We start from the raw sequence: 23790 nt of genomic DNA, 5'->3' as shown, positions 1-23790 counted from the left end.
GTGTTAAAATATTGCCATCATTGTTGCCATCCATTTTTTCTAAGTTTTACATTAAAATTATAGATATTACTTTCAACTTAAATATTATTACATTATTATGTCAAATTTATTTACACAGAATTGATGATAATACTACTACACAACATTCATAATTAAAGTACTATAATGGCCTTTCCAAGAATTCGGATACAGAATAAAAAGATTTTTCTATCAACCATCCTTTTAGATTTTTTATGAATAATTTATATGGAAGTTCTTTTATTTCTCTAGGTATCTTATTATATATAAAGCCACTAATAGCCAAACAATTATTTTTATACAGTTGAGTTTTAGGGATTCTCGGCAGTACAATTCTGTCTGGATTTCTGGTGTTTCTTGGAAATATATCACTCGCCGTTTTAAAGATATGGCGATTTAACTTGACAAACTTTGCAATTTCAAATATGTACATACAAGGTAGTGTAAGCAATTTTAACTTTTTAAATATGGGTTTGCAAGATATCCAGGGTGGTTCACCACATATGGCTCTGATGCACTTTTTTTGCGCTACGAATGCTTTGTTCACGTCAGTGGAATTTCCCCAAAGTATTATCCCGTAGTTGAGCACCGAAGTTACATAGCCATGATAGGCGGTAAGGACTGTGCTTTGAGCAGATATCTTTCTTAATTTAGCTAGGACATAGACAAAACGATTCAGTTTACTGCATACATTGTTTACGTGACTTTTCCAATTTATATTCTTGTCCAATATTACTCCCAAGAATCTCATCTCGTTTACTTCTTCTATTTCGACATGCCGACAAGTGATATTCAAGTTTTTGTCTTTGCGACCATAGGTGCTGAATTGAATAAATTTCGTTTTAGTCAAATTTACATGTAAATTGTTATCGTCCAGCCATGTTATTATGGAGTCAATTGTTGTATTAATGTCAGTGTTAAATTTGTCAATATCATTAGAATTAGTAGTCATAATTAAAGAAATGTCATCAGCAAATAAAGTACAAGGATATTGAGTTATGTCTGGTAGATCATTAATATAAAGTAAAAAAAGAAGTGGGCCTAACACACTTCCTTGTGGAACACCATAATTGTTAGTTTTGTAATCTGAATGAACGGCTTCCAACGTTTGCGACTTATTTATGTGACTAATCTCAACACACTGCTTACGATTACTCAAATATGATTCCAACCAAGTTAATGCGGTTCCACGAATACCATAAGCTTCTATTTTTTTTAACAATATTCGGTGTGAGACAAAGTCAAAAGCTTTGCTCATATCAAAAAAAATAACAGTCGTCGTATTTCCCGCGTCTACATTATCAATTACGCGTGACATAAGGTTAAAGCATGCCATCGTAGTCGATTTATGTTTTTGGAATCCATACTGTTCACTCTTCAGAATCTTATTCTTTTCAACAAATTCGATTATACGTTTTGACATGGAAATTTCAAATATCTTAGATATTACGGGAATTATAGTAATAGGTCTATAGTTTTCAATGAGTATTTGTCCCCCTTTTTATATATTGGTTTTACTATGGATAACTTTAGACAGTCTGGGAAGCAGCCTTCGGTAAATGAAAGGTTAATTAAATGAGTTAAAATTGGAGCTAATTCAACTGCACTTGCTTTGAGAATTTTCGTAGCAATGTCATCATAACCAACCGATGTTGTATTCTTCAAGGACATTATATGTAATACATAGCATTAGTATCAAACGGCCTTAGAAAAATACTATTACAATTTCATTTCTACTTTAGTACCTATACTAATATTATTCGAGTTAGTTGAACGTATCAAATATTCGTTGAAAATTCTAGCTATATCTTTCGGGTTATTAATGATTTGTCCATTGTTAATAATGTTGGTTATAAAATTTTGGCTAGAATAACCCTCGGTTTCTCTCTTAATAAGTTTCCACGATGACTTACAAATGTTTTTCCCTTTTTTAATTTCTTTGTCGTTCGTAAACTTAATTGATAAATCAATGCAACGTCGTAAAATTCTGGAATATTTTTTAAAGGTATTTTATTTGTTGAAGAATTATGTTTGTAGTATTTAAAGCGTAAAAATCTTTTCGTTTTACAACTCATCCTCAAACCTTTAGTAATCCAGTTTGTATTTTTTTTCCTATAACAATATTGAACTCTTACTTTAGGAAAGCATAGGTTGTAAAATAAGACCATAATGTCGAAGAAATTGTTATAAGCGGAATTGAGATTCTGTTCTTCATACACTTCCCGAAACGAAATATTACTCATTGATTCTTTAAACTTAAGAACGTTTTCAATACTGTAATCCCTAATGTACACATAGTGTTTTTTTTGTTTTTCATTACACCTGCTGTGTATAGGTATGTTAATCATTTGTGCTGTATTGTGGTCAGATAATGCCCAGTGCAAAAGTTCACCACTAGCCGAATTGACATTGCTTATCATATGATCAATGCATGAATTTTGTCGCGTCGGCTCATTTATGTGTAATGCCAAGTTGAAATTTTTTAATAGGTTGTTATTGTCTTAAAATTAAATATAAAACAGTAATTTATTCATCAAGCTTTGCACGACCAAAGTACAACTGGACAGAGTTCGTGTTCTCATAATCTAATCATAATTAAATGGTCGTCGAGATCGTTTTTTTACCATAAATAGAAGTACTAGCACCGTGACCATGAACTTTGTTCCACTATTAATAAGATGCTCTCTCACCAGCACTAATTGATCATTTAAGCGAAGTTAAAAACATAAAAAATGCGTTTATCCTGTTAACTTTACTAATACTTATAACATGTGAAATATTTTATTATTTAATTCAAAAACGAATTCAGTGTTATTCTTATTTATTAGGTTTAAATTACGACTCAGCTAACTGAGTTACGTGCAATGAGCGTTTCAAGAAATAATAAAAATCAATCGATTCTCACGCGAAACTTAGGCGTGCAATACTACGGTCTGTTTCTATGCTAATCGGAACATTACTGACCTATAAAATGTGGCGATAACAGTCCCGTACTCTCGTGCATGTAAGATTTTGATTATTTAATGCATACGTAAATATGTTGTAATCGATTCTGATGACATTTGTTATTAACACTGAAACTTTTTTTTAATCACAATATTTTCTTAATCGAATAAATTACATTACTTATAATTTTCATCTATGATAGAATATTTTTACTAGGTACACAAAACTATAACTTATTTTTTTACAAATAAGTTTTATTATATGGGCACTAAAATTATGATTTAAATTTTTCAATTAAAAATAGGACGGCAATATACAAATGTAACGTATCTTATCAATTTCTGTACCTGATAATCATGATTTTAACATGACTTTTTGTCTCTCCAGGTCAAAGACATCGATGCGGAGAGCCACCACTCCGGGAAGGTGACGGAGAGCACGATGGAGGAAAAACTGTAAGTCTTTATTATTTTCTTTACATTTATCGTCTGATACCCTTCGTCTGCATGCGAACCAGCTATCTTCTGTACAATTATTCGTACATAGGCATGCTTCGGTGGACACTTATGTGTTCTGTATTATTTTGAGATATCTTAATTAATGGTATTCTTATCTTGAATAAGTTTACCTTACCTGTGCTAAAAACACGCGAATACAATAAACTTTAATAAAATAACTGGCATTTAAAGAGATGTCTCCTAAATACAGGACCGAATAGTTACACATACATAACGTTACATTATGTGGACAGAAAAGTTTAGTTTTAAAATTAAAATACATGTTATTCCTCTGTTCGACATTGACCACTAGTTTTCTAGTCCATATATCCCAATAACACACTACAATAGCAGCCTAAAATGATAGTTACAAAATTGAACAAGAGCTGCGAGCTCTTGCAAGACCTGGCTAAAGTAATGCAACGCAGTTACATAAGCTAACTGAACAATAATGTTATATACAAAAGTTGCCTAAATAATGCGCCACAAATAATAAAAAAACTCCATAAATGAAGCGGACTCGAGTCTTTCTATGTTGTTAAGGTTCTGCGTTATAAACTGTAGATGCATAGGTATTTCTCATCGTGCATGTACTAATGTAAACTAATTGCAATACGATTTATTAAATGATTTGAGATTTCGCGGAGAAACTGCGAATGCGCGGATGAACGATGAGGTTTCGCGATTTCCCACTCCTATACCAGATAATTCCTTGATAAATAGACATGCCAGTATATTGTTTTTGAGCAGATTTTTATATCGTCATATCGGTTTGATTTATTTCCTACTTTGTGTCCCCTACATATTTTTTTTACAAAAAATCTCCCGCAATATGGAATTTAATCCTCGTATCGCAGGAGCACAGCGGATAGGCAGCCTCAAACACAAAGACGCCTAGAATTAGAACAAGTGTTATTGAATCAAATTTTCGTCGTACGCGGGGATCGAACCCGCAAGACGTCGCGCAGAGTTGGTTTTGATGTGGTGAAGTATAGCACTCGGCTAACCGTGCAGTCAACTCAGTTTAACATTTTGGCTTGTTAGAAAAAACCTTCCATAACTTTTATTGAGACCTATTTTTTACACTTATGTTTATTTATCAATCACATTTACAAATACAAAACAACAATGATTGGCCTTATCATGCGGCGATAAGGCAGAAACAAAATAATTTGTCTTGTATTCCTAACAATATTCACAATTTCAATAGATTGTAACAATTCAGAACCCACGACACTGAAGGTTCCGTATTGTCCGGCAACCTACTCCAAGGTGACAGCTCTTATCTTGATCAGAGCTAGCGTATCTCCGGCTTTTATTAAATTATACGGAACTCTGAAATGATGTAAAATATTGGTACGACCTTCGATTCAGTGGAAAAGGCTTTCCATTTCGAAACAATCAATAGAGAGAATATATAATTTCTTTAAAAAACAACCTGAAAGTACTGTAACAGTATTTTGAGGTATATTTTATTTTTGTCTATCTATAGATTTGGATTTTCTCCCGGTTACTCTCTTAAGTAATGATATTTAACAACCACACAATTGGAGTTACGAAAGTACCCGAAAAAGGCCCAATCAGAATTAAAAGGTTATTTTTCCCTTGTTAACATAATTATTTCAAGCCTAATAAGACAATCACTCAACATTAGTGGTCTAATATTAACCAACCATAGCATGCGTAATAATTCCTACCCGTCTTTACATCAAAGCAATACAGCGACACAACAAAAAGAAAAAGTCACTAATGTACAATGCAATAGCAACACGAAAGAAGTGACAACATTGCATACAAGACATGGCAACTGTAACACATGTACGTAACACTTACAAAGAAATAACATAGATCTAGTCTATTCCTTTAGGTAACCTTAATAGAGGTATACAAGGTGTCTTAAGAGGTCCCAGACTGTTAGAATAATATTTCAAATAGGAAAGTTTTGTGACGATGTATAGGTGCTGCACTACCTCAGAAACTGCTAAACCGATTTTGAAATGTACTATTAGAACAGATTATTTGGTTGCACAGACTGTATTCGATGAATTAATTCTGCACATGTGGTTAAAAGTTAGTGTTTACCGTTTCACGATAAGCGGTTTACTACTTTATGAAAAATTATCAATTCAAAAAGTTTTATTTTCTTATTTATTGATTCATAGGAGAGCTAACTTTTTCGTAATGGTTTTTGGAGGAAGTAGTTTATGTAGTTTTGTAGTAGATTGACGAGACTCGGTATAAACATGTTATACGAGCAATTGTCGGATCATCAACTTTTATGTTCATATTTAACGGCTAAGGTTTTAAACGCAGTAAATTATAGTAGCGAATAATCACCTTATAATTATGAATACAACGAGGCACGCAATGTGATATACTCGAGTAATTTTATTAAACAGAATTTATTAAAAAAATACGATTTAGATACTCTAGATTAAATTATAATTGATTGATTGATTATTATATCTTTATTTATTTATCATAAATTTAGGCAAAAGGACGACACACAGACATTCAAATCACACGTACAAAGGCAATCATTCGTGGATCTCACAAAAATAAAGGTCCTGCGCGAGGATCGAGCCCGCGACACGATACGCAGATGGTTTTGGTTTGGTGACCTAAACCACTCGACTATCCATGCAGTCATAATAATTTCTCATATTCCACGTTTTTTTTTAATAAACTCACTTTCTTGTTTGTTTGTCGTTCCGGTTGGATTTTTGCTATACAATTTTAAGGTACATCCCGATAAGGTAGCAGGCTGAAATTTTCAGGGTAGTTTCAAACTCGATGATAATGCAATTTGCAACTATAAAAACGGTTGGACCAATTATGATAAGATTTGAATGGAGTGACCTTTAAAAAACGTGGGTTTTTAGATGTTTTAAACCTATTAATTTATTAGTTTCTTAGCTTACAGTGTAAATATTTTATAACATCTGAAACAAGTCTGCCTCCGATTCTGAAATACAGGAAGCGGTGAGGTCGCGACCGCACTCATCGCTTGCACAACACTAATATAATAAAACGCTATGAACATCGCGGAATGTTTATTGCACTCCATACAAATTGAGAAATGGAAATATTATGTGACTGGAAGCCTCAACCACTTACAGCGTAATGTAATGAAGTGAACTTCGACACTTCCTTTTTGAAAAAGCTAAATAATGTTTTTTTGTATAATATTATTTTAAATTATAAAATTAACTGTCATGCACAGCACAGTTAATGTGAACTGATGTGATTCTGAAAAGTACTCATTCCGCCCTATGAACGATTTTTAAAAATATTGTAAGATGCTACACATCGTGTATCAATTTGCAGTTTAAATAAAACCGGTGTAGTACCGGAGATTGGACTAGCGACACAGATTCCGTAAAATAGGAGAAAGAAAATCAAGTCGGTTGTGTGATATTTGTGGTTTGTCTTTTCTTCAACACATTTAAGACCATAACAACCGTTACTTAGCCGCGATCTTTTTTTGTAATTATCGTTTTCGCGGCTGTATAGTCACATATTTTAAAATAAGTCATAATTGTAATTTTTAATCATTAAATTAGTTGCAAATAATTTCGTTTTTTTGTAACTTTCCTGCCGGAAAGGTATAAGTCACACATCATCTGTGAATATTTCAACAGTCTATTTATGATGGTTCATATTGAACTGGACCGTCAGTACTAGGGGTTCATTATTACCCTTTTCAATTCGGTACCAAACGCTAAATACGTACAGCTACGCCAAAAAACTACACATTGACGGCTTTTAATTGAAAGTAAAAGTTCTCGATTTAATTTTTCATGTTTAAGATGTGTGTGGTAAATAAGCTACGAGTAGCACAATGCAGTGTGTCACACATATATGTTACATATTCGTTTAGATAATATCGTTTGTAAGCGAGAACGGTTCGAGTTAATCTGGAACATCGCTCTTAGACTTCCGGTGCGCACGCGACGATACTGACATTTTATACGCGTTGTTTGTGTTCGATTGCCAGCTATGTAAGTTAGTTGCGACTACGTATAAAAATTTTTGAATGCTATTTCTATCGTCGATGACAATTTCGATTTATAAGAAAAATATGTGCGAATAGGTAATATCCAAACACTGTGTCTTTACAATTCTGATTATTATATTTTAGTCAAATGAAGTAGAAATACACAGGGTTGTGTATATTAGCTTTTTTTTAACTTGACTGTACCAAGATTCATCGAAAAAAAAATCGGATTACGTATATACATTAGATAATATTTATAGAATCCCACTAATATTATGAACGCGAAAGTTTGTGAGTGTGTATGTTTGTCACGTCACGTCAAAACGGCTAAACCGATGTTAATGAAATTTGGTATGGAGTTACCTGACACCCTGGATTAACACATAGGCTACGATTTATTACGAGAAAATATCTTATTTCCTAACTACGCGGACTAAGTCGCGGGTAACAGCTAGTATTATCTAAAACGATAACATAATCAGGTTTTATTATTTCTTATAAGTATATTATTATTCAGGGTCTTTTGTTTCATCTAGAATCTTCAATAACTTACACCGTACACGTGTCATTATAGTTTTCTATAAACTCGTTGTAAGAAATACGTGATTTGTATGAAAACTCTTTAAATAACGTTACAGAGTTATCAGTTTATTTTGTAACATGTAGATGTTTCGCGTCGGTTCTTAGATGAATAGAATCATTTGTAAATATGTGCCCATTAGAATTCATAAGGTAACGGACTAATAACTTAGAACTTAGAAGATATAAGTTATGATTTATATATACCCTTTTTTCCACATTTTCCATTGTATTTTCGCTCCTATTAGTCGCAGCGTGATAGTTTATAGCCTAAAACCTTCCTCGATGAATAATCTATTGAACACAAAAAGATTTTTTCAATATGAACCAGTAGTTCCTGAGATTAGCGCGTTCAAACAAACAAACCAACAAACAATCAAACAAACATTCTCTTCAGCTTTATATATTAGTATAGATGTATAATGTACTTAGATTAGTTATTGGTTTTAATAATTATGTTAAGGCGCATTTATCGCATTGGGTTAGCCTGTAATGGTAAATGTTTGAAAATAAATAAATAAAATTTAACAATATCTATACTTTTTTTCTACTAGTGATGCTCGTTGATGCACAAAATATCTTTCGGTCCTTCGACAGTCAAGGATACCAGCCCACTATACATTCAAACATATATTTTTGTAGCACTAGATTGTAAAAAGAATATATTGATTTTATCATAATCGGTAATAATTAGAATACTTTTATATTTTTATTTTATTTTGCTGCTATAACAAACATTCTCTTAACACTGTGAGAATCAAACCCGAGCCTCCATAGAAAGTGAGTTGCTCAGTAAAGCATTACGTTAATCCGGTCGTTAGATAGCATCGTCACGTAAGACAAAAGGAACAGCAAATGTGCGTGTAATAACAGCGCCTATCTTAATGCACGAGATTGCATATTATACGACACTTAGGGCTGATACAGACTTTTTGCTTTGAACGCCATGCAAGGCTCAACTGGCGTGTTAGTCTAGTAGTTAGTGGTCCGAACTGCTGTATTCGAGGTTGTGGGCTCGATTCCCAACAACAACCAATGTCAGTAAAAATCGTGATAAGCACGGTCTTTTTTTTTTAAATAAGAACAATAAAATAACAAAAAACTTAATTCTTGTATTGCGCTGGATTTCACAGACTCAGGATAAGCATTCATGGATTACACAAATGCTTGTCCTAAATGGGGATCAAACTTGCGGCAAGTCGCGCATAGTTCTTACCTAATAGTTTAAATGCAAATTATTTGAGAATACATCCCCACTTTAAAAACACAAAGCATTTTTTATCATTAAAGAATAAGCAAGTGTGGGGGTGTATTCTCAAAACTTTTGACAAGCGTCATTCCGAGTGCATTGCCTTATCCCCAATTCTCAAATCATGCGATAAAAAATAACATTTTATTACAAATCCCGCCCCCGCATGACACAGCAATATGGTAATAACCTACGTGCATACAATTCTGAGGAATACCTTGAAGGTTTCATGTCATATGTGTGTATGATGTATGATTGATGGTACAAGCTCATGCACAATGCTATTGTTATATAATGCAATGAGTTCGGTTATGTTTCCTGTGTTATTTAGCTGTTTTATGTTGATTTGAAGTGTTTCGTACTATATTGTAATGTGTGACGTCACATACTATAATTGGCTATTAACATACAGTGCTATGGCGCATTGTCTACCCACGTATTAGTGATGAAATTAGGAGTGTGTCAGTTTGAGATAGAGTACTTGTTATTAACAAAGAGGTTTAATTTATCGGCTGAATATGCATAAACTTCCTTGTTTTAATTTATATATTACATGTTTAGATAGCCTGTTAGACTATAGGTTTATTTGTGGTATTATAAAATTTATATCACTCATGAAGAAAAAAACTATTACTTTCTGTCTTTTTTTATGGATTACTAGTATTATGCTTGTATGCATGAATACGCCCGTTGTAAATAAAATAACATTAAATAAATCCCAAACACAAAAGACTTTGGTGTACCGTAAAACATCGAAATTTATAGCCCTTTAAAAGAAGAGGTAAAAAAATAGGCAAGTGTTTTGAGTCATGCGCGTTGATGTCTTTTCTTCGCAGCTATAGGTGGTTCGTCATGCTGACTTAAAAATGATACTTCAAAGAGTTACTGTCACGTTTTATGGTCAATAACTTATATACGTGTTTTGAATTAATTTTATTACTGTTATATAAGTTTATAGTGGAGACTTTTCAAGGTAAATAATACGAATACTTCTTCTAACTATAAAAGTTAATGTACGATTCTTAAATTATTCCCTTTTTTTATTTAACCGAAGGAATGTTTTTTCACCTTCTTTTTAAGAATATTTTGGTATTTTGTTAGAGTCGTGGCCCACGAATTAATCATTCCAATTTTCTACAACGACGGATGTCTAATTTCTATAAATTCCATTTCTTTATTTAAGTAGGCGTTAAGTGACAATTATTTTTTCAATTTTTGTTTTACCTCGTTGCACATGATAGGTGACCCTCAAAACTAAATCATGTATAAGTAAGTAGCCTTCCACGAGGTCTCTTGGCTCCGATCGTTTTTGTTTCAATAATTCATCATTGATATTTTTTTATCCCTAATTACCATCCTCTATTCGTAGCTTACTTCTTATCACAAGTGCTTAGCACCTAACATTACCTTCTCAAAAGACCGGTGACAAATAACGTGGGCTACTAATGGTAAAAAAAGTTACAGAATAGGGTCAGTGCACCTAGGGTTAAAGAGACTCTCGCACTAAGGAATTTAATCCTTGTGTCACAAAGGGTATCAAAAAATTCAAGCTACGCACTCAAGGACACCCAAACCCAAAACAAGCATTTGCATGAACTATACACGAACACATGCTTGCCCTACGCAGGGATCGAAGTATCGATCGTCGCTTGGCTATCCGTACAGTCAAGATAGCAATGCTTTTTGATCATAAAGAACAAAAGGAACAAAGGTATTCACTTATTTCTTTTGCTTTATGGGATTGATCTTTTGAACTGAATACATCTGCGTGTTGCATTGAATACTGAAAATTATAAAAGTAAAATTAAGTATTACAAAAGTACTATTATCAATAGAATAAATGCAAAAGAATGACCTTTTATACTTTCACAGTAGAATGACGTGAATGCTCAAGATTAAAAAAGAAGTATACCATTGTGTATCATCCAATAAAACCTATATCAATATGCACAATCACCATTCATTACAAAACCATACAACACAATCATGTACTGAAGAAAACAGCTCTTTGTTTATTGTTCTGGGAAAATTCGGGGATTCCATACCAAAGGCAGTCAAAGCCAACACGCGGTACAACGAAGGAGTATTTATTACTCACGAATTTACATGTTAAGCGCCTTCACAATCTCTGATTAGCCGCTGTCTGGCAGATAAATTGTAAGATGTGACATTCTTTGTATGGAAAAATCTGTCAAGTAATTTAACGAGAACTTACGTGGCGATTGTGAAACAGGCCTTAAGTGACAAGATTTATTGAAGAAACTTTAGTGTTCACTGTTTTAGTGAAGTTTTTGAAGCTATTTCTTCACTTATCTCGACTTGACGCTTTGGGATACTACGGGCCAAAATTTAACTGCTCATATTGGTATGTACTTCTTACAATCAAAACTTTTTTTCAATTACTTTAATACTTGTATTCAGCTGAGGCTCTATATCTTCTGTGATTAAGGAAAGTTCATTAAATTATATTATATCTATTATCATTTATATTCAAATCTCAAAGCGCTTGGCTTTGAAATTTGAAATTAAAGTGTATATTTTTCAACACTGTTTGTATGTCAATTCAAAAATACAACCATATACTTAAACCTCATTAACAATAAAGTCCACTCAATTATACATTAAATAAAACAAACAAGACCCATCCGCGTCTAAATATAATCCTCCAATCATCATCATCTCTAAGTATACCCATTTGCACGTCGATTGAGATCCGTTACCCTCGCGTACAAATCGCGGAATTAACATTCAATTACTAAATGACAAAGCCGCATTACGCATTACGCATGCGCACAACACTACACACAGCCTTCTCATAACCGGCCGTAAGTCACAAAGAAAGCTTCGCGCCTCGACGTAGTCTGCATAAACAATTAATTAAGAATTTATAAGAATAACTTATGGGAATGAAATATGCTAGGCTTTGTTGCGATGACTCGGAGATTACACTTCCGTATCGAGATACATTGTATTGTTTTAATGGAAATTATATGCGAGTAAGTTGCCAGTAATGATTATTAATTTTTGATTAATGTTTCATGGTTTGTTAGTCGGTGGAGGTTGATTACCCGTGTCATTTATTTTGAGAATAAAGGATGTATGATTTGAGTTTTGTGTTGTTAGTGATCATAGTATGTGACATCTGTTGATTATGTCGGGTCTGTCCAATTAACAGTCAGAAACGAGTCCCTAATTTTTTAGAGGCTTTTATAAGTATATAAAAAAACGATTTAGGTATATCTTTTTAATCCTTATTGAATTAATTGAATAGGTACTGAATTTTATCGAAATTGCTTCATAACAAGAACGTTAATTTTACATAGTACACTTCAGAATCAGTATGCTGTCTTATGTCAACTGTGACTTTCGAAAACTGATACTAAATAAGTAGCCTAATACACCGTGATTTTCAGTGTCTTACAAAAGCAGCCCAGTTCATGTATCCAACGACTATAACACGTTCATGATAAAAAAAATAGGTATTTATGAGATTTGAATAATTTTTTATTCAATATTATGATGCAATTCGTAGTTTTTTAGAAACACAGCTCTGTTGCGAGCGCGCTGAGGGGCGCGGGCGGCGGCGTTTTTATCATTTTTAAGAGTATATTTCAGATTTCTCTTGTTTAATTCTTCATCTTAGTTGATGATAAAAAAATAATAATCGCGCCTAGGGGTATTTTACGTCGGATACAACTACTTTTGTAAGACCCCTAAAAAATCAGGTGTATACTTAAGTAAACGATATTTATTTGATAAAACGGCATCTATTACTAAAAAAATAATCACAACGTTCTTCTGTATCTTCACTGATCTGTATATTGATTGCAAATCGTATCATTTGCTTCGGTAAACTGCTGCACGCGCGGAATGATAAACGGTGACGTTTCACGTACGTCTGGCTCGTGTACTGCTCATTCATAAAACTGTATTACGTCTTGTCTTTCAGCGGCTTTGACCCGATTCCTTCACGATGTTATTACAAAATAATTAGACATTTATAGTCCAAGATCAAAGGGCAATTTTCTGTTCATTTATTTTAAAAATTCAGTAGGTATTAGGTTTGAATTTGGAATGTTAATTTTGAAAAATGTTTAACTTGTTTACCTAAATCTCTGAACCCTGTATGTGGTTTAGAAACAAGTGAGTCATTTTAATCCTGATCAGAGTTTAGTTTTTGACTATTTTCTCGTTTGAAGCCTGGGTTATCAAGATCAGGGAACAAAATCTTTATATAATTGTGAATCGAACTAATAAGTGCCTAACTATTATAATTTTGAGTTTGTAAATTTAAAGTCAAGTAAGTAATTATGAATGCTCAATATAACCACAGAAATTCTTTAATACTTGCCATAATCATAGACTGGCCTTGGTCAGACGCAGCATGAAACAGGACGACATTGTCTACAAATAACCTAGACCAAATCCACAGAATCGATCGATTTCACTCGAATAATTACACAACTTCAGATAACAATCAAACGTATCTCTGCTAACCTTATTATTTAATGGATAATAAATCATGGATCGTTTAAAACAGTAGTTAATCATTATAATTTGAATTAATTGTATTCGTGGCAGTGTATGTGAAGTGTCGGTCTTTGTTTCATGTTGGTGATTGATAGATCTGTTCTAGGTTATATCAATCGTAATTATGTAGGAGCAAGAAGTTTTATTGATTATTTTTTTATTGGTAACGCGATACTGATTCTGTTGTATGCGCTGTCAGTCGAGTTCTAACTTGGGGAATTGACTGCACGGATAGCCGAGTGGTATACGTCACTAAGCCAAACGTACTGTGTAACATGACAAGTGTCGCGGATTCGATCCTCATTTAAGGAAAGCATTTGTGACATCCACTAATGCTTGTTTTGAATTTGGATGATTGTTAAGTCCTCGCGACACAAGTATGGGCGAGTCGTTTAGTAAAAAAAACCACAGAAGCTATTAATTTATTTGAAATTAAATTTATCTCAAAATTAGTTTAATACACTGTTATACTATGTAATATTTATCTTTACATTGATGAGAACTCAACGTGCTATAAACACAACACAGCCGGATGTGATAATATATAACAAAGTCCCTTTTCATTTGCCAAAATAGACCATAACTGTTATGGTCTAAATAGCACCTACTAAAACTATTCCATTGAAATTAAATTCGAAATCGAGTCGTGTTTTAATCGATTTGAGACTTTAGTTAACTCACTAGAAGCCAACACTGGCGCTTATTCGAACGGTTGAACACGAGTAAGAATTAAGAAAACGCGTGATCGAGACCTATCGACGCTGATAGCACTGGACCTCCACTTGATTTCGGTTTGTTTCGCTATTTCAAGACCAAATTAAAATCAAAACCAAAACTGTTCTATGAAAAATATCCTTTTACTATCTATTATTCGGATTATAGTCCAAAAAAGTCGGACAAATAACCTAACAATGCTAGTTTAGGCATGAAAACCATCACAAATCCTAATTATAGTCAGCGACTCAGTTTGGTGAGCAACTATAAAGCATTGTAATCTGTAATCGCGTGTTCACTGGGACAGCCTATGGTGATGCGGCTACCTTGACATCCATGCTCTGTAGCTGTACAGGATTTAACACTAAACACAAACTAACATCAACCTTATTTTAACGCCATAAGGTTTATATTTCTGATTGAAAATTGGGCGGCGCGTGCACTGTATTACAGTTTTTAAAGAGATGTAAATTTTGACTTTGAGGTAAATCGGTTGGTTACACCATTATAATTGTTCGCTAAAGTCACGATCTTTGTGCATCGGATGTTGCTTGGTTAAAACTATTTTATAAAAATTGTAGTTGATTCACACTTCACGTTTAAAATTTAAAACTCACTCAGGTTGTATTACGATGAAACTGTCTACACCTCAAATTGACAATTTCTAATTTGTAAAATGATTGCTTGATTAATACATCGCCAACCCTCCATTTTCCTCTTATAAACCTCATTGTTGCAGAATCACCTAAAACTCCTATCAGAACTCAATCAATGACTGTCATTACATAGACTTTATAAAACAATATCTATTTCGTAACATCCGAAGTCGAAAGCTTATAACTTGGCGCGGCGCTATCGATAGCGAAAGTGATGTCCCTATTAGGTGCTATTACAGTCGCGATTATTGTTCGAGTCGCTATATAATATGCGCTCTCATCGTCGTTGTACTGTCCGAGTCATGATCGCTAGCGTTTTCTTTCATTTGTGGATAAAAGTGTTGTAAGAAAATCATTTATTTACTATTTCACTCTTTTTACTTGATCACAGATTATGATGAAGGATATCACCGAATACAATTTAGGTTCTGAATATTCTCATGCAAACATCTTATATCTCAAACCGATGATGTATGTACATTAAAAAATGATCGGGAAAAGTATCATACTCCTAAATTGCATGCCGAGTTAGTGAGTTTTTGATATTTGTGAAAACTTCAAGGGCGCGTCGTGCTGCGGGATTTGTTTGTTAAAAGAATTCTGAGTATGAAAATTTTGTGCACAAAATTCAACACGTTGTATTTAAGTATACAGGCTGTTCCTTTGTTCATAAACCATGTGTCGTTTTTCTGTCAAGGCTAGCCCTTATCTTATATGTGTCCCCACTTCATGACAATCTAAGTTCGCTAACCTCTTCCACCTTAACCCTTGCGTTGGAAAGCCTCGGACGTGATTCGAATTAATGACATTAGCCGCGGGTTCCGTACCGCTGTGGTAATGAACCGCCGTGAACTCGGGAAGCGATGTCATGTGCCATTAGCTCAGTTAATACGCAACGCATGCTTTCTATTAATTAGGTGTTACTTTTCGCCTGGATTTGCATCCGTGTAGTACATTGTTGATGTGTTTTGAAATTCTGATTAATTCGTTCCAAAGAGCTTTTCAGAGCTATAGATTTTGACTGTAAGAGTTTAGATCGAGTATAATGTGATCTGTGGTTGAGATCGTAATAAAAGGGGCTTTAAACTAATAATAGGCGAAAAAAACAAAGTTTATTATTACACCAGCTGTTGCCCGCGACTTCGTTTGCGTGGTTTTAAAGATGAGAAGAACACTAAAGATTAATAGTATTAAAACTAGTGGATTGATAATAATGTCAAACGAAACTGAACAGTTTTTTTGCAAGTGAAGGTACAATATGCAGATTTGTTCCAGTTGTAATTATGCGTAAACTGTGAGAAAGGGAACGTACAGTTATTTGCTTACCATCTGATACGAGTGCGGGATAAATTGGTGTCAGTGTCCACTTGCCGAGTACTACACACCTCTTATAATTTCTTAAACAAGGAATGTTGCCGTTGTAGAAACAGGACGGAGCTAAGCCTAATATATAGTGCTCTCTCATTTCCACAAATGCAAAAGTACTGATTTAAGAGTTAGTAGTAAAATAACTGAAAGCGAAAGGGCTTCCTTTCGCTGTAAAGCGGTAAGATACACAACCAGTTTGGAATGTTTGACTTTCAGTAGGTTTCGGAACGGTTCTGTACCGTATAATTTTGTTGTTTATCAAGATAATAGGTACTATTTGATTGCTGAAGGGCGTTCTAAAGAATAGTCGATTCGATTGGTTTTCGAGCAGTGAAGGTGGCTACTGGATAGTACTCTAAGGATGAAACATCATCTATTTTAGATTCTAAATGTCTTTTATTTGACTCACCCTTGCATTGCCCTTTTTTTCGTTATCTTAGCATTTATCTATATAAATTACATTCACATATTCGTAGTAGATTTTTTTACATCGTTTGTAAGTTGTATGATTTTAAATTAAATGATAATAGTTTAGACAAAACCAGTGAAGTATCATCTAATACTTATTATGAAACTAATACATAAGTTACCTAATGAAAGTAGACAAGTCGTCACTTATAAAAGTTGGACGTTACTTATAATGACGTTAAGCGGATTATATTGGCTTATGTATTACATTTATCAATTAAATTTAATTATAAATAAACTGAAATTATTTGATTAAAACTGCCACTTTTTATATGCTGCACGTTAGAAAATTTGCGACGAATATACTTCTTTTTTTTATATTAAATTTTAATTGAAAGATGTTTTCATTCTCCCAATTTATTCCAATAATTAATTTACTTCAGCGAAACGATCAGTATAATAATTTGAACATTAATTTCGTCAAATTATTAAAAAATATTTTACATACTTAACCATTTCTTGGTTTCGAACTTTATCTTAAAGTAGCGTAATAAATTTGAGTGACACTATGAATTCCGCAAAAACTATTGCTTAGTACACCCACTTCTCAATTTTCATGAATCTTTTGGTTTATACACCGTACATAGGTACTTACTATCAAAAAGTAAAAGGTACTTACCGAAATGAAGTCTCGTTCCTTTATCTACATATCTCCTATTTTATCTTTCTTTTAAATTCTTTATGTCTGTCGTTCTAAATACCATTCTTTTAACAACTTTAGTAACTTTCGTCACGTCACGTGTATGTATCGGGATAGCCTGACTAGTATCGGAGATGACGCGTCGGCTGAACGCGAATCAAAGTAATAACGAGTCAATCGTTATTAAACAGATTTTCTCCAAAAATCAAGCTAGGTCATAATTCCATACAGCGATGTCAAACAATGCCTGAACGAATTCTATTTAAGTAGAAAGTGGTAACACGTCGTTTGTCTGTCACTGACGTTCAGTATAGTCATGCTAAACGCGTATCGTAAACACAAAGCGCCAATGGAAATTGTACCGTGTCACGCGGTCACTGTGATGCCGGCCCAAAAGCTAGAGCACCATAGGAAAAACTTTTAAAATTATGTTTTTGTATTTGGACAATTATGTGCAGTGGTGCTGTATAGATTCTTACAGAACTGTCAAGTTCACTTTTTATGAAAACACTAGCTGTTGCCCGCGACTTCGTCCCCGTGGGTAGAAGATATAAGTTATGATTATGAGTGTATACCTGCCCTGTTTTTTTCACATTTTCCATTGTATCTTCGCTCCTATTAGTCGCAGCGTAATGGTTTATAGCTTAAAACCTTCCTCGATGAATGGTCTATTCAACACAAAAAGAATTTTTCAATTTGGACCAGTAGTTCCTGAGATTAGCGCGTTCAAACAAACAAACAAACTCTTCAGCTTTATATATTAGTATAGATGAGGTTACGCTGACAGTGGGTTTGGCGTGGTGACCTTTACCGCTCGGCTATCCTTGCAGTTACAATACGAGTTGAGGTGCGATGACTTTCGTAGATCTATCTTATTGACCCTTGTTAGAATACTTGAAAAGCATAAGCATGGCACCCCCTTATAAAAACAAAAGTGTAAAAGAAAAAAACTATGATTGACCACAATTTACAAAGACAATAAATGATTAACTAATTTACAATTCAATTGCCTTCTCACAATAAAGCGGACAAAGCGCTTCGCATAAACATATGCGTCATATTCAGCGCTTGGGAATACCGCGTACGATGCTCACTCCAAGAACCGCTAGATATTATCAATTTTCTTTATTGCAATGCAGCCACCTAAAGCCATAAATTATACTGGCAGTAACTTTAGAATTACATTACCAAATACTGGTTTCCTCATAAATATAGATGCTATGTGCACGGCAGTGAAAATTCTCATGCATATCATGAATAAGTAGATACCATTAACACAAACATCCCTATACCTATACAAAAAATATAAATGTGGAAAAGTTAGCTTACTTTTATTCTACCAGAATCCTAAATAACTCGATAATGCCATGAAATAAGCTAAAACCCTAAGGAAACGTTTAAAAAGGTTGAACTTAAACAAGTCTGCACAATTGACTAGACTTTAAAAAGTACTTCATTTTTTTCATCACTTCTTCTCCAGGCAGTCAGTTAGGAAAAGTCATCGATCATCGATGTGATAAATGTAGAGCTTAAAACATGGCGTATAATGAAATTCTATTATTTGATTGCATTGCATTTGCCCAGATACATCTTCCAAGAGTCCATTCTACCCTTAAGTCTATCTATTCATAGAGAGATTACTTATTCCAAGTCAAATCATATTTCTGTACAGCACTTATCTATTCAAATGCAGAATATGACACATCAGTTTACCTAAAACAGATAAATGCCGACATCAAAATTGCTGTAAGCATGCGTATTATCAGATAACCTCATGGCTCTCCTGGAAACTTATCCATCCATCTCTATAACCTAAACTTTACAGTTTCTGCAAACAATTCGTCACTTGGCAAGTCATTTAGGCTCACGTGCCTCTGCGAACAGTACTGCGCGCGAGTGGAATACTAAGTGCAGGACGGAAAGAGAACAGTTATATTTTATTTCCCTAAGTCAATGCCTTTCGGCAGAATGGTCGTAAATATTTTCGCGATATTTATTCCGTTGTTTTGTTTGTTGAATGTTGGAATTTAGGATTCTTACAAGGATTCGAGAGAAGCCTTTGCACAGCAATAGGATACAGTGAGCTGGATAAAAAAATAGTATTGAGTTTTCAGAACTGATCATGCAAATGATTGAAATGTTAGTACTGAGATGCATTTCAAGTTCTGACACATGACAACGAAGGCAAGGTAATAAAAAATGGCTAAAATATGCAGCTTTTTGTCGTAGAAAATTTAGTAGACACAAAGTCACTTCACGTCAACTCTTTACGAGAATAATTATTCCTTATTCTATCTGCTGTATTTTTGTAGAGTCCGCGGTTGTATCCAAGCACGTACTTATATTTACAAGTGCGTCTCACGAACAGTGAAAGTCAAGAGCATTTCTCCTCACAAAACAAGCAGTTTCTATAATATCCTATCAGTTCTCCATTTCTGTAATTTAATTTATAACAATTTAAATGTTATTCGTTAGTGGTATTAAGTAACTCAGGATAATTGTTAGTTCACAGTAATTATTTATTCATATTACAGCCGAGTCGTATAGATAACCACGTCGAAACCACTATGCGCGACGTGTCTCGGCTTCGAACCCCGGGTAGGGCAAGCGTTTGTGTGGTGCATGAATGAATATTTGTGAAATCCATATAGCGAAAGAAAGATTCAATTTCTATTTGTTTTGTTTTTTCATACAGATGAAAAAACAAAACAAAATGTTAATAGTCGAATGTTAATAGCTTGAATGACATTATTCCATTTTCTTCGTTCATGAATGTTTGTATGTGTACACCCATTGATCTGTTTTACTTCTACTGTTTAGTAGATAACTGTAGAGTTAAACTAGGCTTAGCAATTAGCATGGATAAGTAACTCGAGTATTTAGGTTAGTAACTATTTGTTAAGACATAACTAACATCCACTTCTGTTTAGAACAACAGTAGAAAGAATTAACGAATTTTATATTAATATAATTATCAAAATTCATTGTCGCTGTAAAACGTAATAAACCGGTTAAAAATATTTTACCAATAGAAAGCCTTATTATTTGTGAGTGTTATAGACGACACATTACACACACATACAATGAATACCACCCCACGCTGTGGGTAAGATTCAGCGAGCAATAAATAAAGTCCCGTTTAAAAACAAGCAATTCAATTTTGTAATCTTTATCACAAAATTTCACTTTTCCTTATCAATTAAAAGTTAGATTAGAAAGTAAATAAAAAACTTATATTGACTATTTATAACTGGCATCTTTAGTTACGCATTGTGTATTCTGCATACACTTCACAGACTCCTTCCCTCTTGAGTCGACTGAATAGGAAAAGAAAATTGTTACACAGATAACAATTGACATTAAATATCGTTGCGTGGCAACAAGCGGAAGAGAACAGGCACTTACTATGCCTTTATCATACAATTTTACAATGCCATAAAATTATTGTGATGGATGGATAGCTCCTTACGAGCGATTTGTTTTCTTTAGACATTATTGTAATGAAAGGTTTGTAACTGTACTGTAATAGAGAAACGTTTCCTGAACGTATTCACTTTATAGGATGATTCATTTGTGATCATCACGTTCCATTTATAGTCTCGAATCTCGCACTGAGGAATTTAATCGACGACCTCCATGGTCGAGTGGCGTACGAACCGGTTTCAAGGTGTCGCTAGCTCAGAGGTCCCGGGTTCGATCCCCGGTCGCGTCAATGTAAAAATTCACATTTCTACATTGTCTCGGGTCTGGGTGTTTGTGGTACCTTCGTTGTATCTGAATTCCATAACACAAGTGCGTCAGTAACTTACTTTGGGTTCAGAACAATGTATGTGATGTTGTCCGCATTTTATTTATAATCCTTGTGTCGCGGGTTTTTTCCAAATCGCAAGCACACAGACTCGGAACAAGCATTTATGGACCACAGAAACGCTTATCCTATGCGGGGTTTAAAACACCGTGGCCACATAAAATTTCGTCTAAGCAAACCGATTCAAAAATGATATCTGTCGACTGTCCTTTCTTCATGATTCCTGTCGCCTGAATCCTCAAGAGAATAATTTTTAAGCTCAACAAAAGGTAATGTCAACATCATGACTTTTCATTTGCTTTTTGATTATGAATCTTTTAACACTGGGGTCAAGGTCGCAAGATACTGCGACCCTTGAATACAATGCTTTTTGTGAGAACAAAAAAGGATGACGCACTTGTGATTGTAATTAATTAATTAAATTATCAACGGTCAAACTGCTGATATTGGGTTTTTCCTTGAATAAACACAAGTTGTAACGTTATTTTCTTTTATTTAGTTTATTTGGAGAGGCGGGAGACCCGTAATAAGTGGGTGATTCCTTCGGGGAAGGCGGGTAGTGTCAGACTCTTAAAACCTGGTCCTAATAATTATGCCGTGTATCGTCTCCCGCATTTAGACGATGCGCAGCAATGCAGAGCAATTCATCACTCATTATTCTTGAAAATTCTTTGCTCATACAAATATCAGAACAAAACTAAAATTACGAATACAATCGTTGGATCCGTATTACATATTATTAGTGTTACCTAATAGTTTGGTTTCTCATAACATCTTATAAAAGTAAAGTAAAAAAGTGTTTGAAATCATAAGTGAGTAAAAACTCTTTGAACGTCTTCGCAACTGCTGCTTAAAATAGTTGAAAATCAAGTGCAGTTTTTATCTTAGTATTATATTCAGTGAATGTAACAGTCATCGTAACACAAGTGGATCAATCCATATAATAGTTACGAACTACATTCAATTCCCTACTGCATTTTCGTAGGATGTAAGGTCCATAGCAACCAGAGCCAGCACCTATCCAGAAGCTAAGAATTTCTTGTTTCTCCTATGCTTATTAAACCCATATGTGTTATGAGTTACAAGGAATGGCAAATGTCCGTATATCGAAGTTATTTTACTAAACAGTTTTGACAGTTGAAATTTTCACAAATTATACATTTATGTACCTATATCTGTTGCTACTATGAAAACAAGGTTAAGCATCGGTGGTAGGTACGCTTATAAATTTGTTTCTTTTTTACTAGCCTTTTTATACGGCACCCTCAGTCCCATTTTGTAGTTAATAACAGAGCTATTACAAGACCGTCATCATTATCAACGTTATGGTTAGTTACGTTCAGTTTCGATTTCTGTACAAACAGACTGTCTTAACAATGGATGGAACGAATGCTCTGATTATGTACAAGATTTATAAATTAGCCACAAGTAATCAAAGTTTCTAACGAGTGGCTAAATTAAAGAAGTACTAAGAATATTTTTTCCGGTTTATTCCAGTCTACAGTCTACCTATCTACAGAGCCTCGGCAAAAAGCCAAACTCCAACATAAAAAAAACATAAACAATTTCTAAAGCATACATAACATAACTTTAAGTACTAATTATGCAATAAACAATACACCATTAATCTTTATAATATCAATTTAATCTACAATACACATTCCCAGGTTTATAATGGTGGTGAAATTTCCATATACATAGATGACATAACGGCAATGAAATTATATAGGCTTTATGACGCTGTAAGAGAAAATGTGATTTCGGTCAACTTTAGTGAGATGTCGATTATGATAAAAGCTTTCGAGCTAAGAAGGGGCAGTGAAGTATTTTTATGGTAACTTTCGTGAAGATGATTTATCTTTAAATGATGTAACAGTTTACTTACGACTATTATCGCGATTGCCTGAATAGTTTCGGAACCTTTATACATGTCATTTTTTTTAAGCAAGCAGGTCTGAATGCACGTCTTAAATTAATATTATTATGGTTGTGGAAGCAAGACAGCACAATAAAAAAAGTGTGGCATCTCTATTCCAAGCAATATTATTACTTAAGGACGTGGCGATAGACGCGGTCCCCTGGAGTCGAAGTTTTCTGACTGCCTGCTCTGAGAAGAAAAGGCGGAACTAACTGAATCGTATTTTCAGCGCCTCATTTCAAGTCCAATCAATGTCGTAATTTCAATCTGACTAAACAAATGCAATGTTTTTCCTGGATTAGTCTTTGGAAGACAGAACTAGAGCCATTATTCGATATGAAGTATCTCTTTGCTTGAAACCACGTCATGAGGTTCATTGGTTTCAAGAAAAAATGGCAAAGA

At 34.0% G+C, this 23790-nt stretch overlaps 1 pseudogene; it reads left to right on the top strand.

Annotated features, from left to right (window-relative positions):
• Positions 1-3332: 3332 nt before the first annotated feature.
• LOC113506425 overlaps positions 3333-23790 on the top strand; it is a 30660-nt pseudogene continuing 10202 nt past the window's right edge.

This window comes from Trichoplusia ni, chromosome 2 (genome assembly GCF_003590095.1).
Source record: "Trichoplusia ni isolate ovarian cell line Hi5 chromosome 2, tn1, whole genome shotgun sequence".
In the NCBI taxonomy this organism is placed as follows: domain Eukaryota; kingdom Metazoa; phylum Arthropoda; class Insecta; order Lepidoptera; family Noctuidae; genus Trichoplusia; species Trichoplusia ni.
Note: the sequence above shows the minus strand (reverse complement) of the source record. Positions and strands in the feature narration are given on the sequence as shown.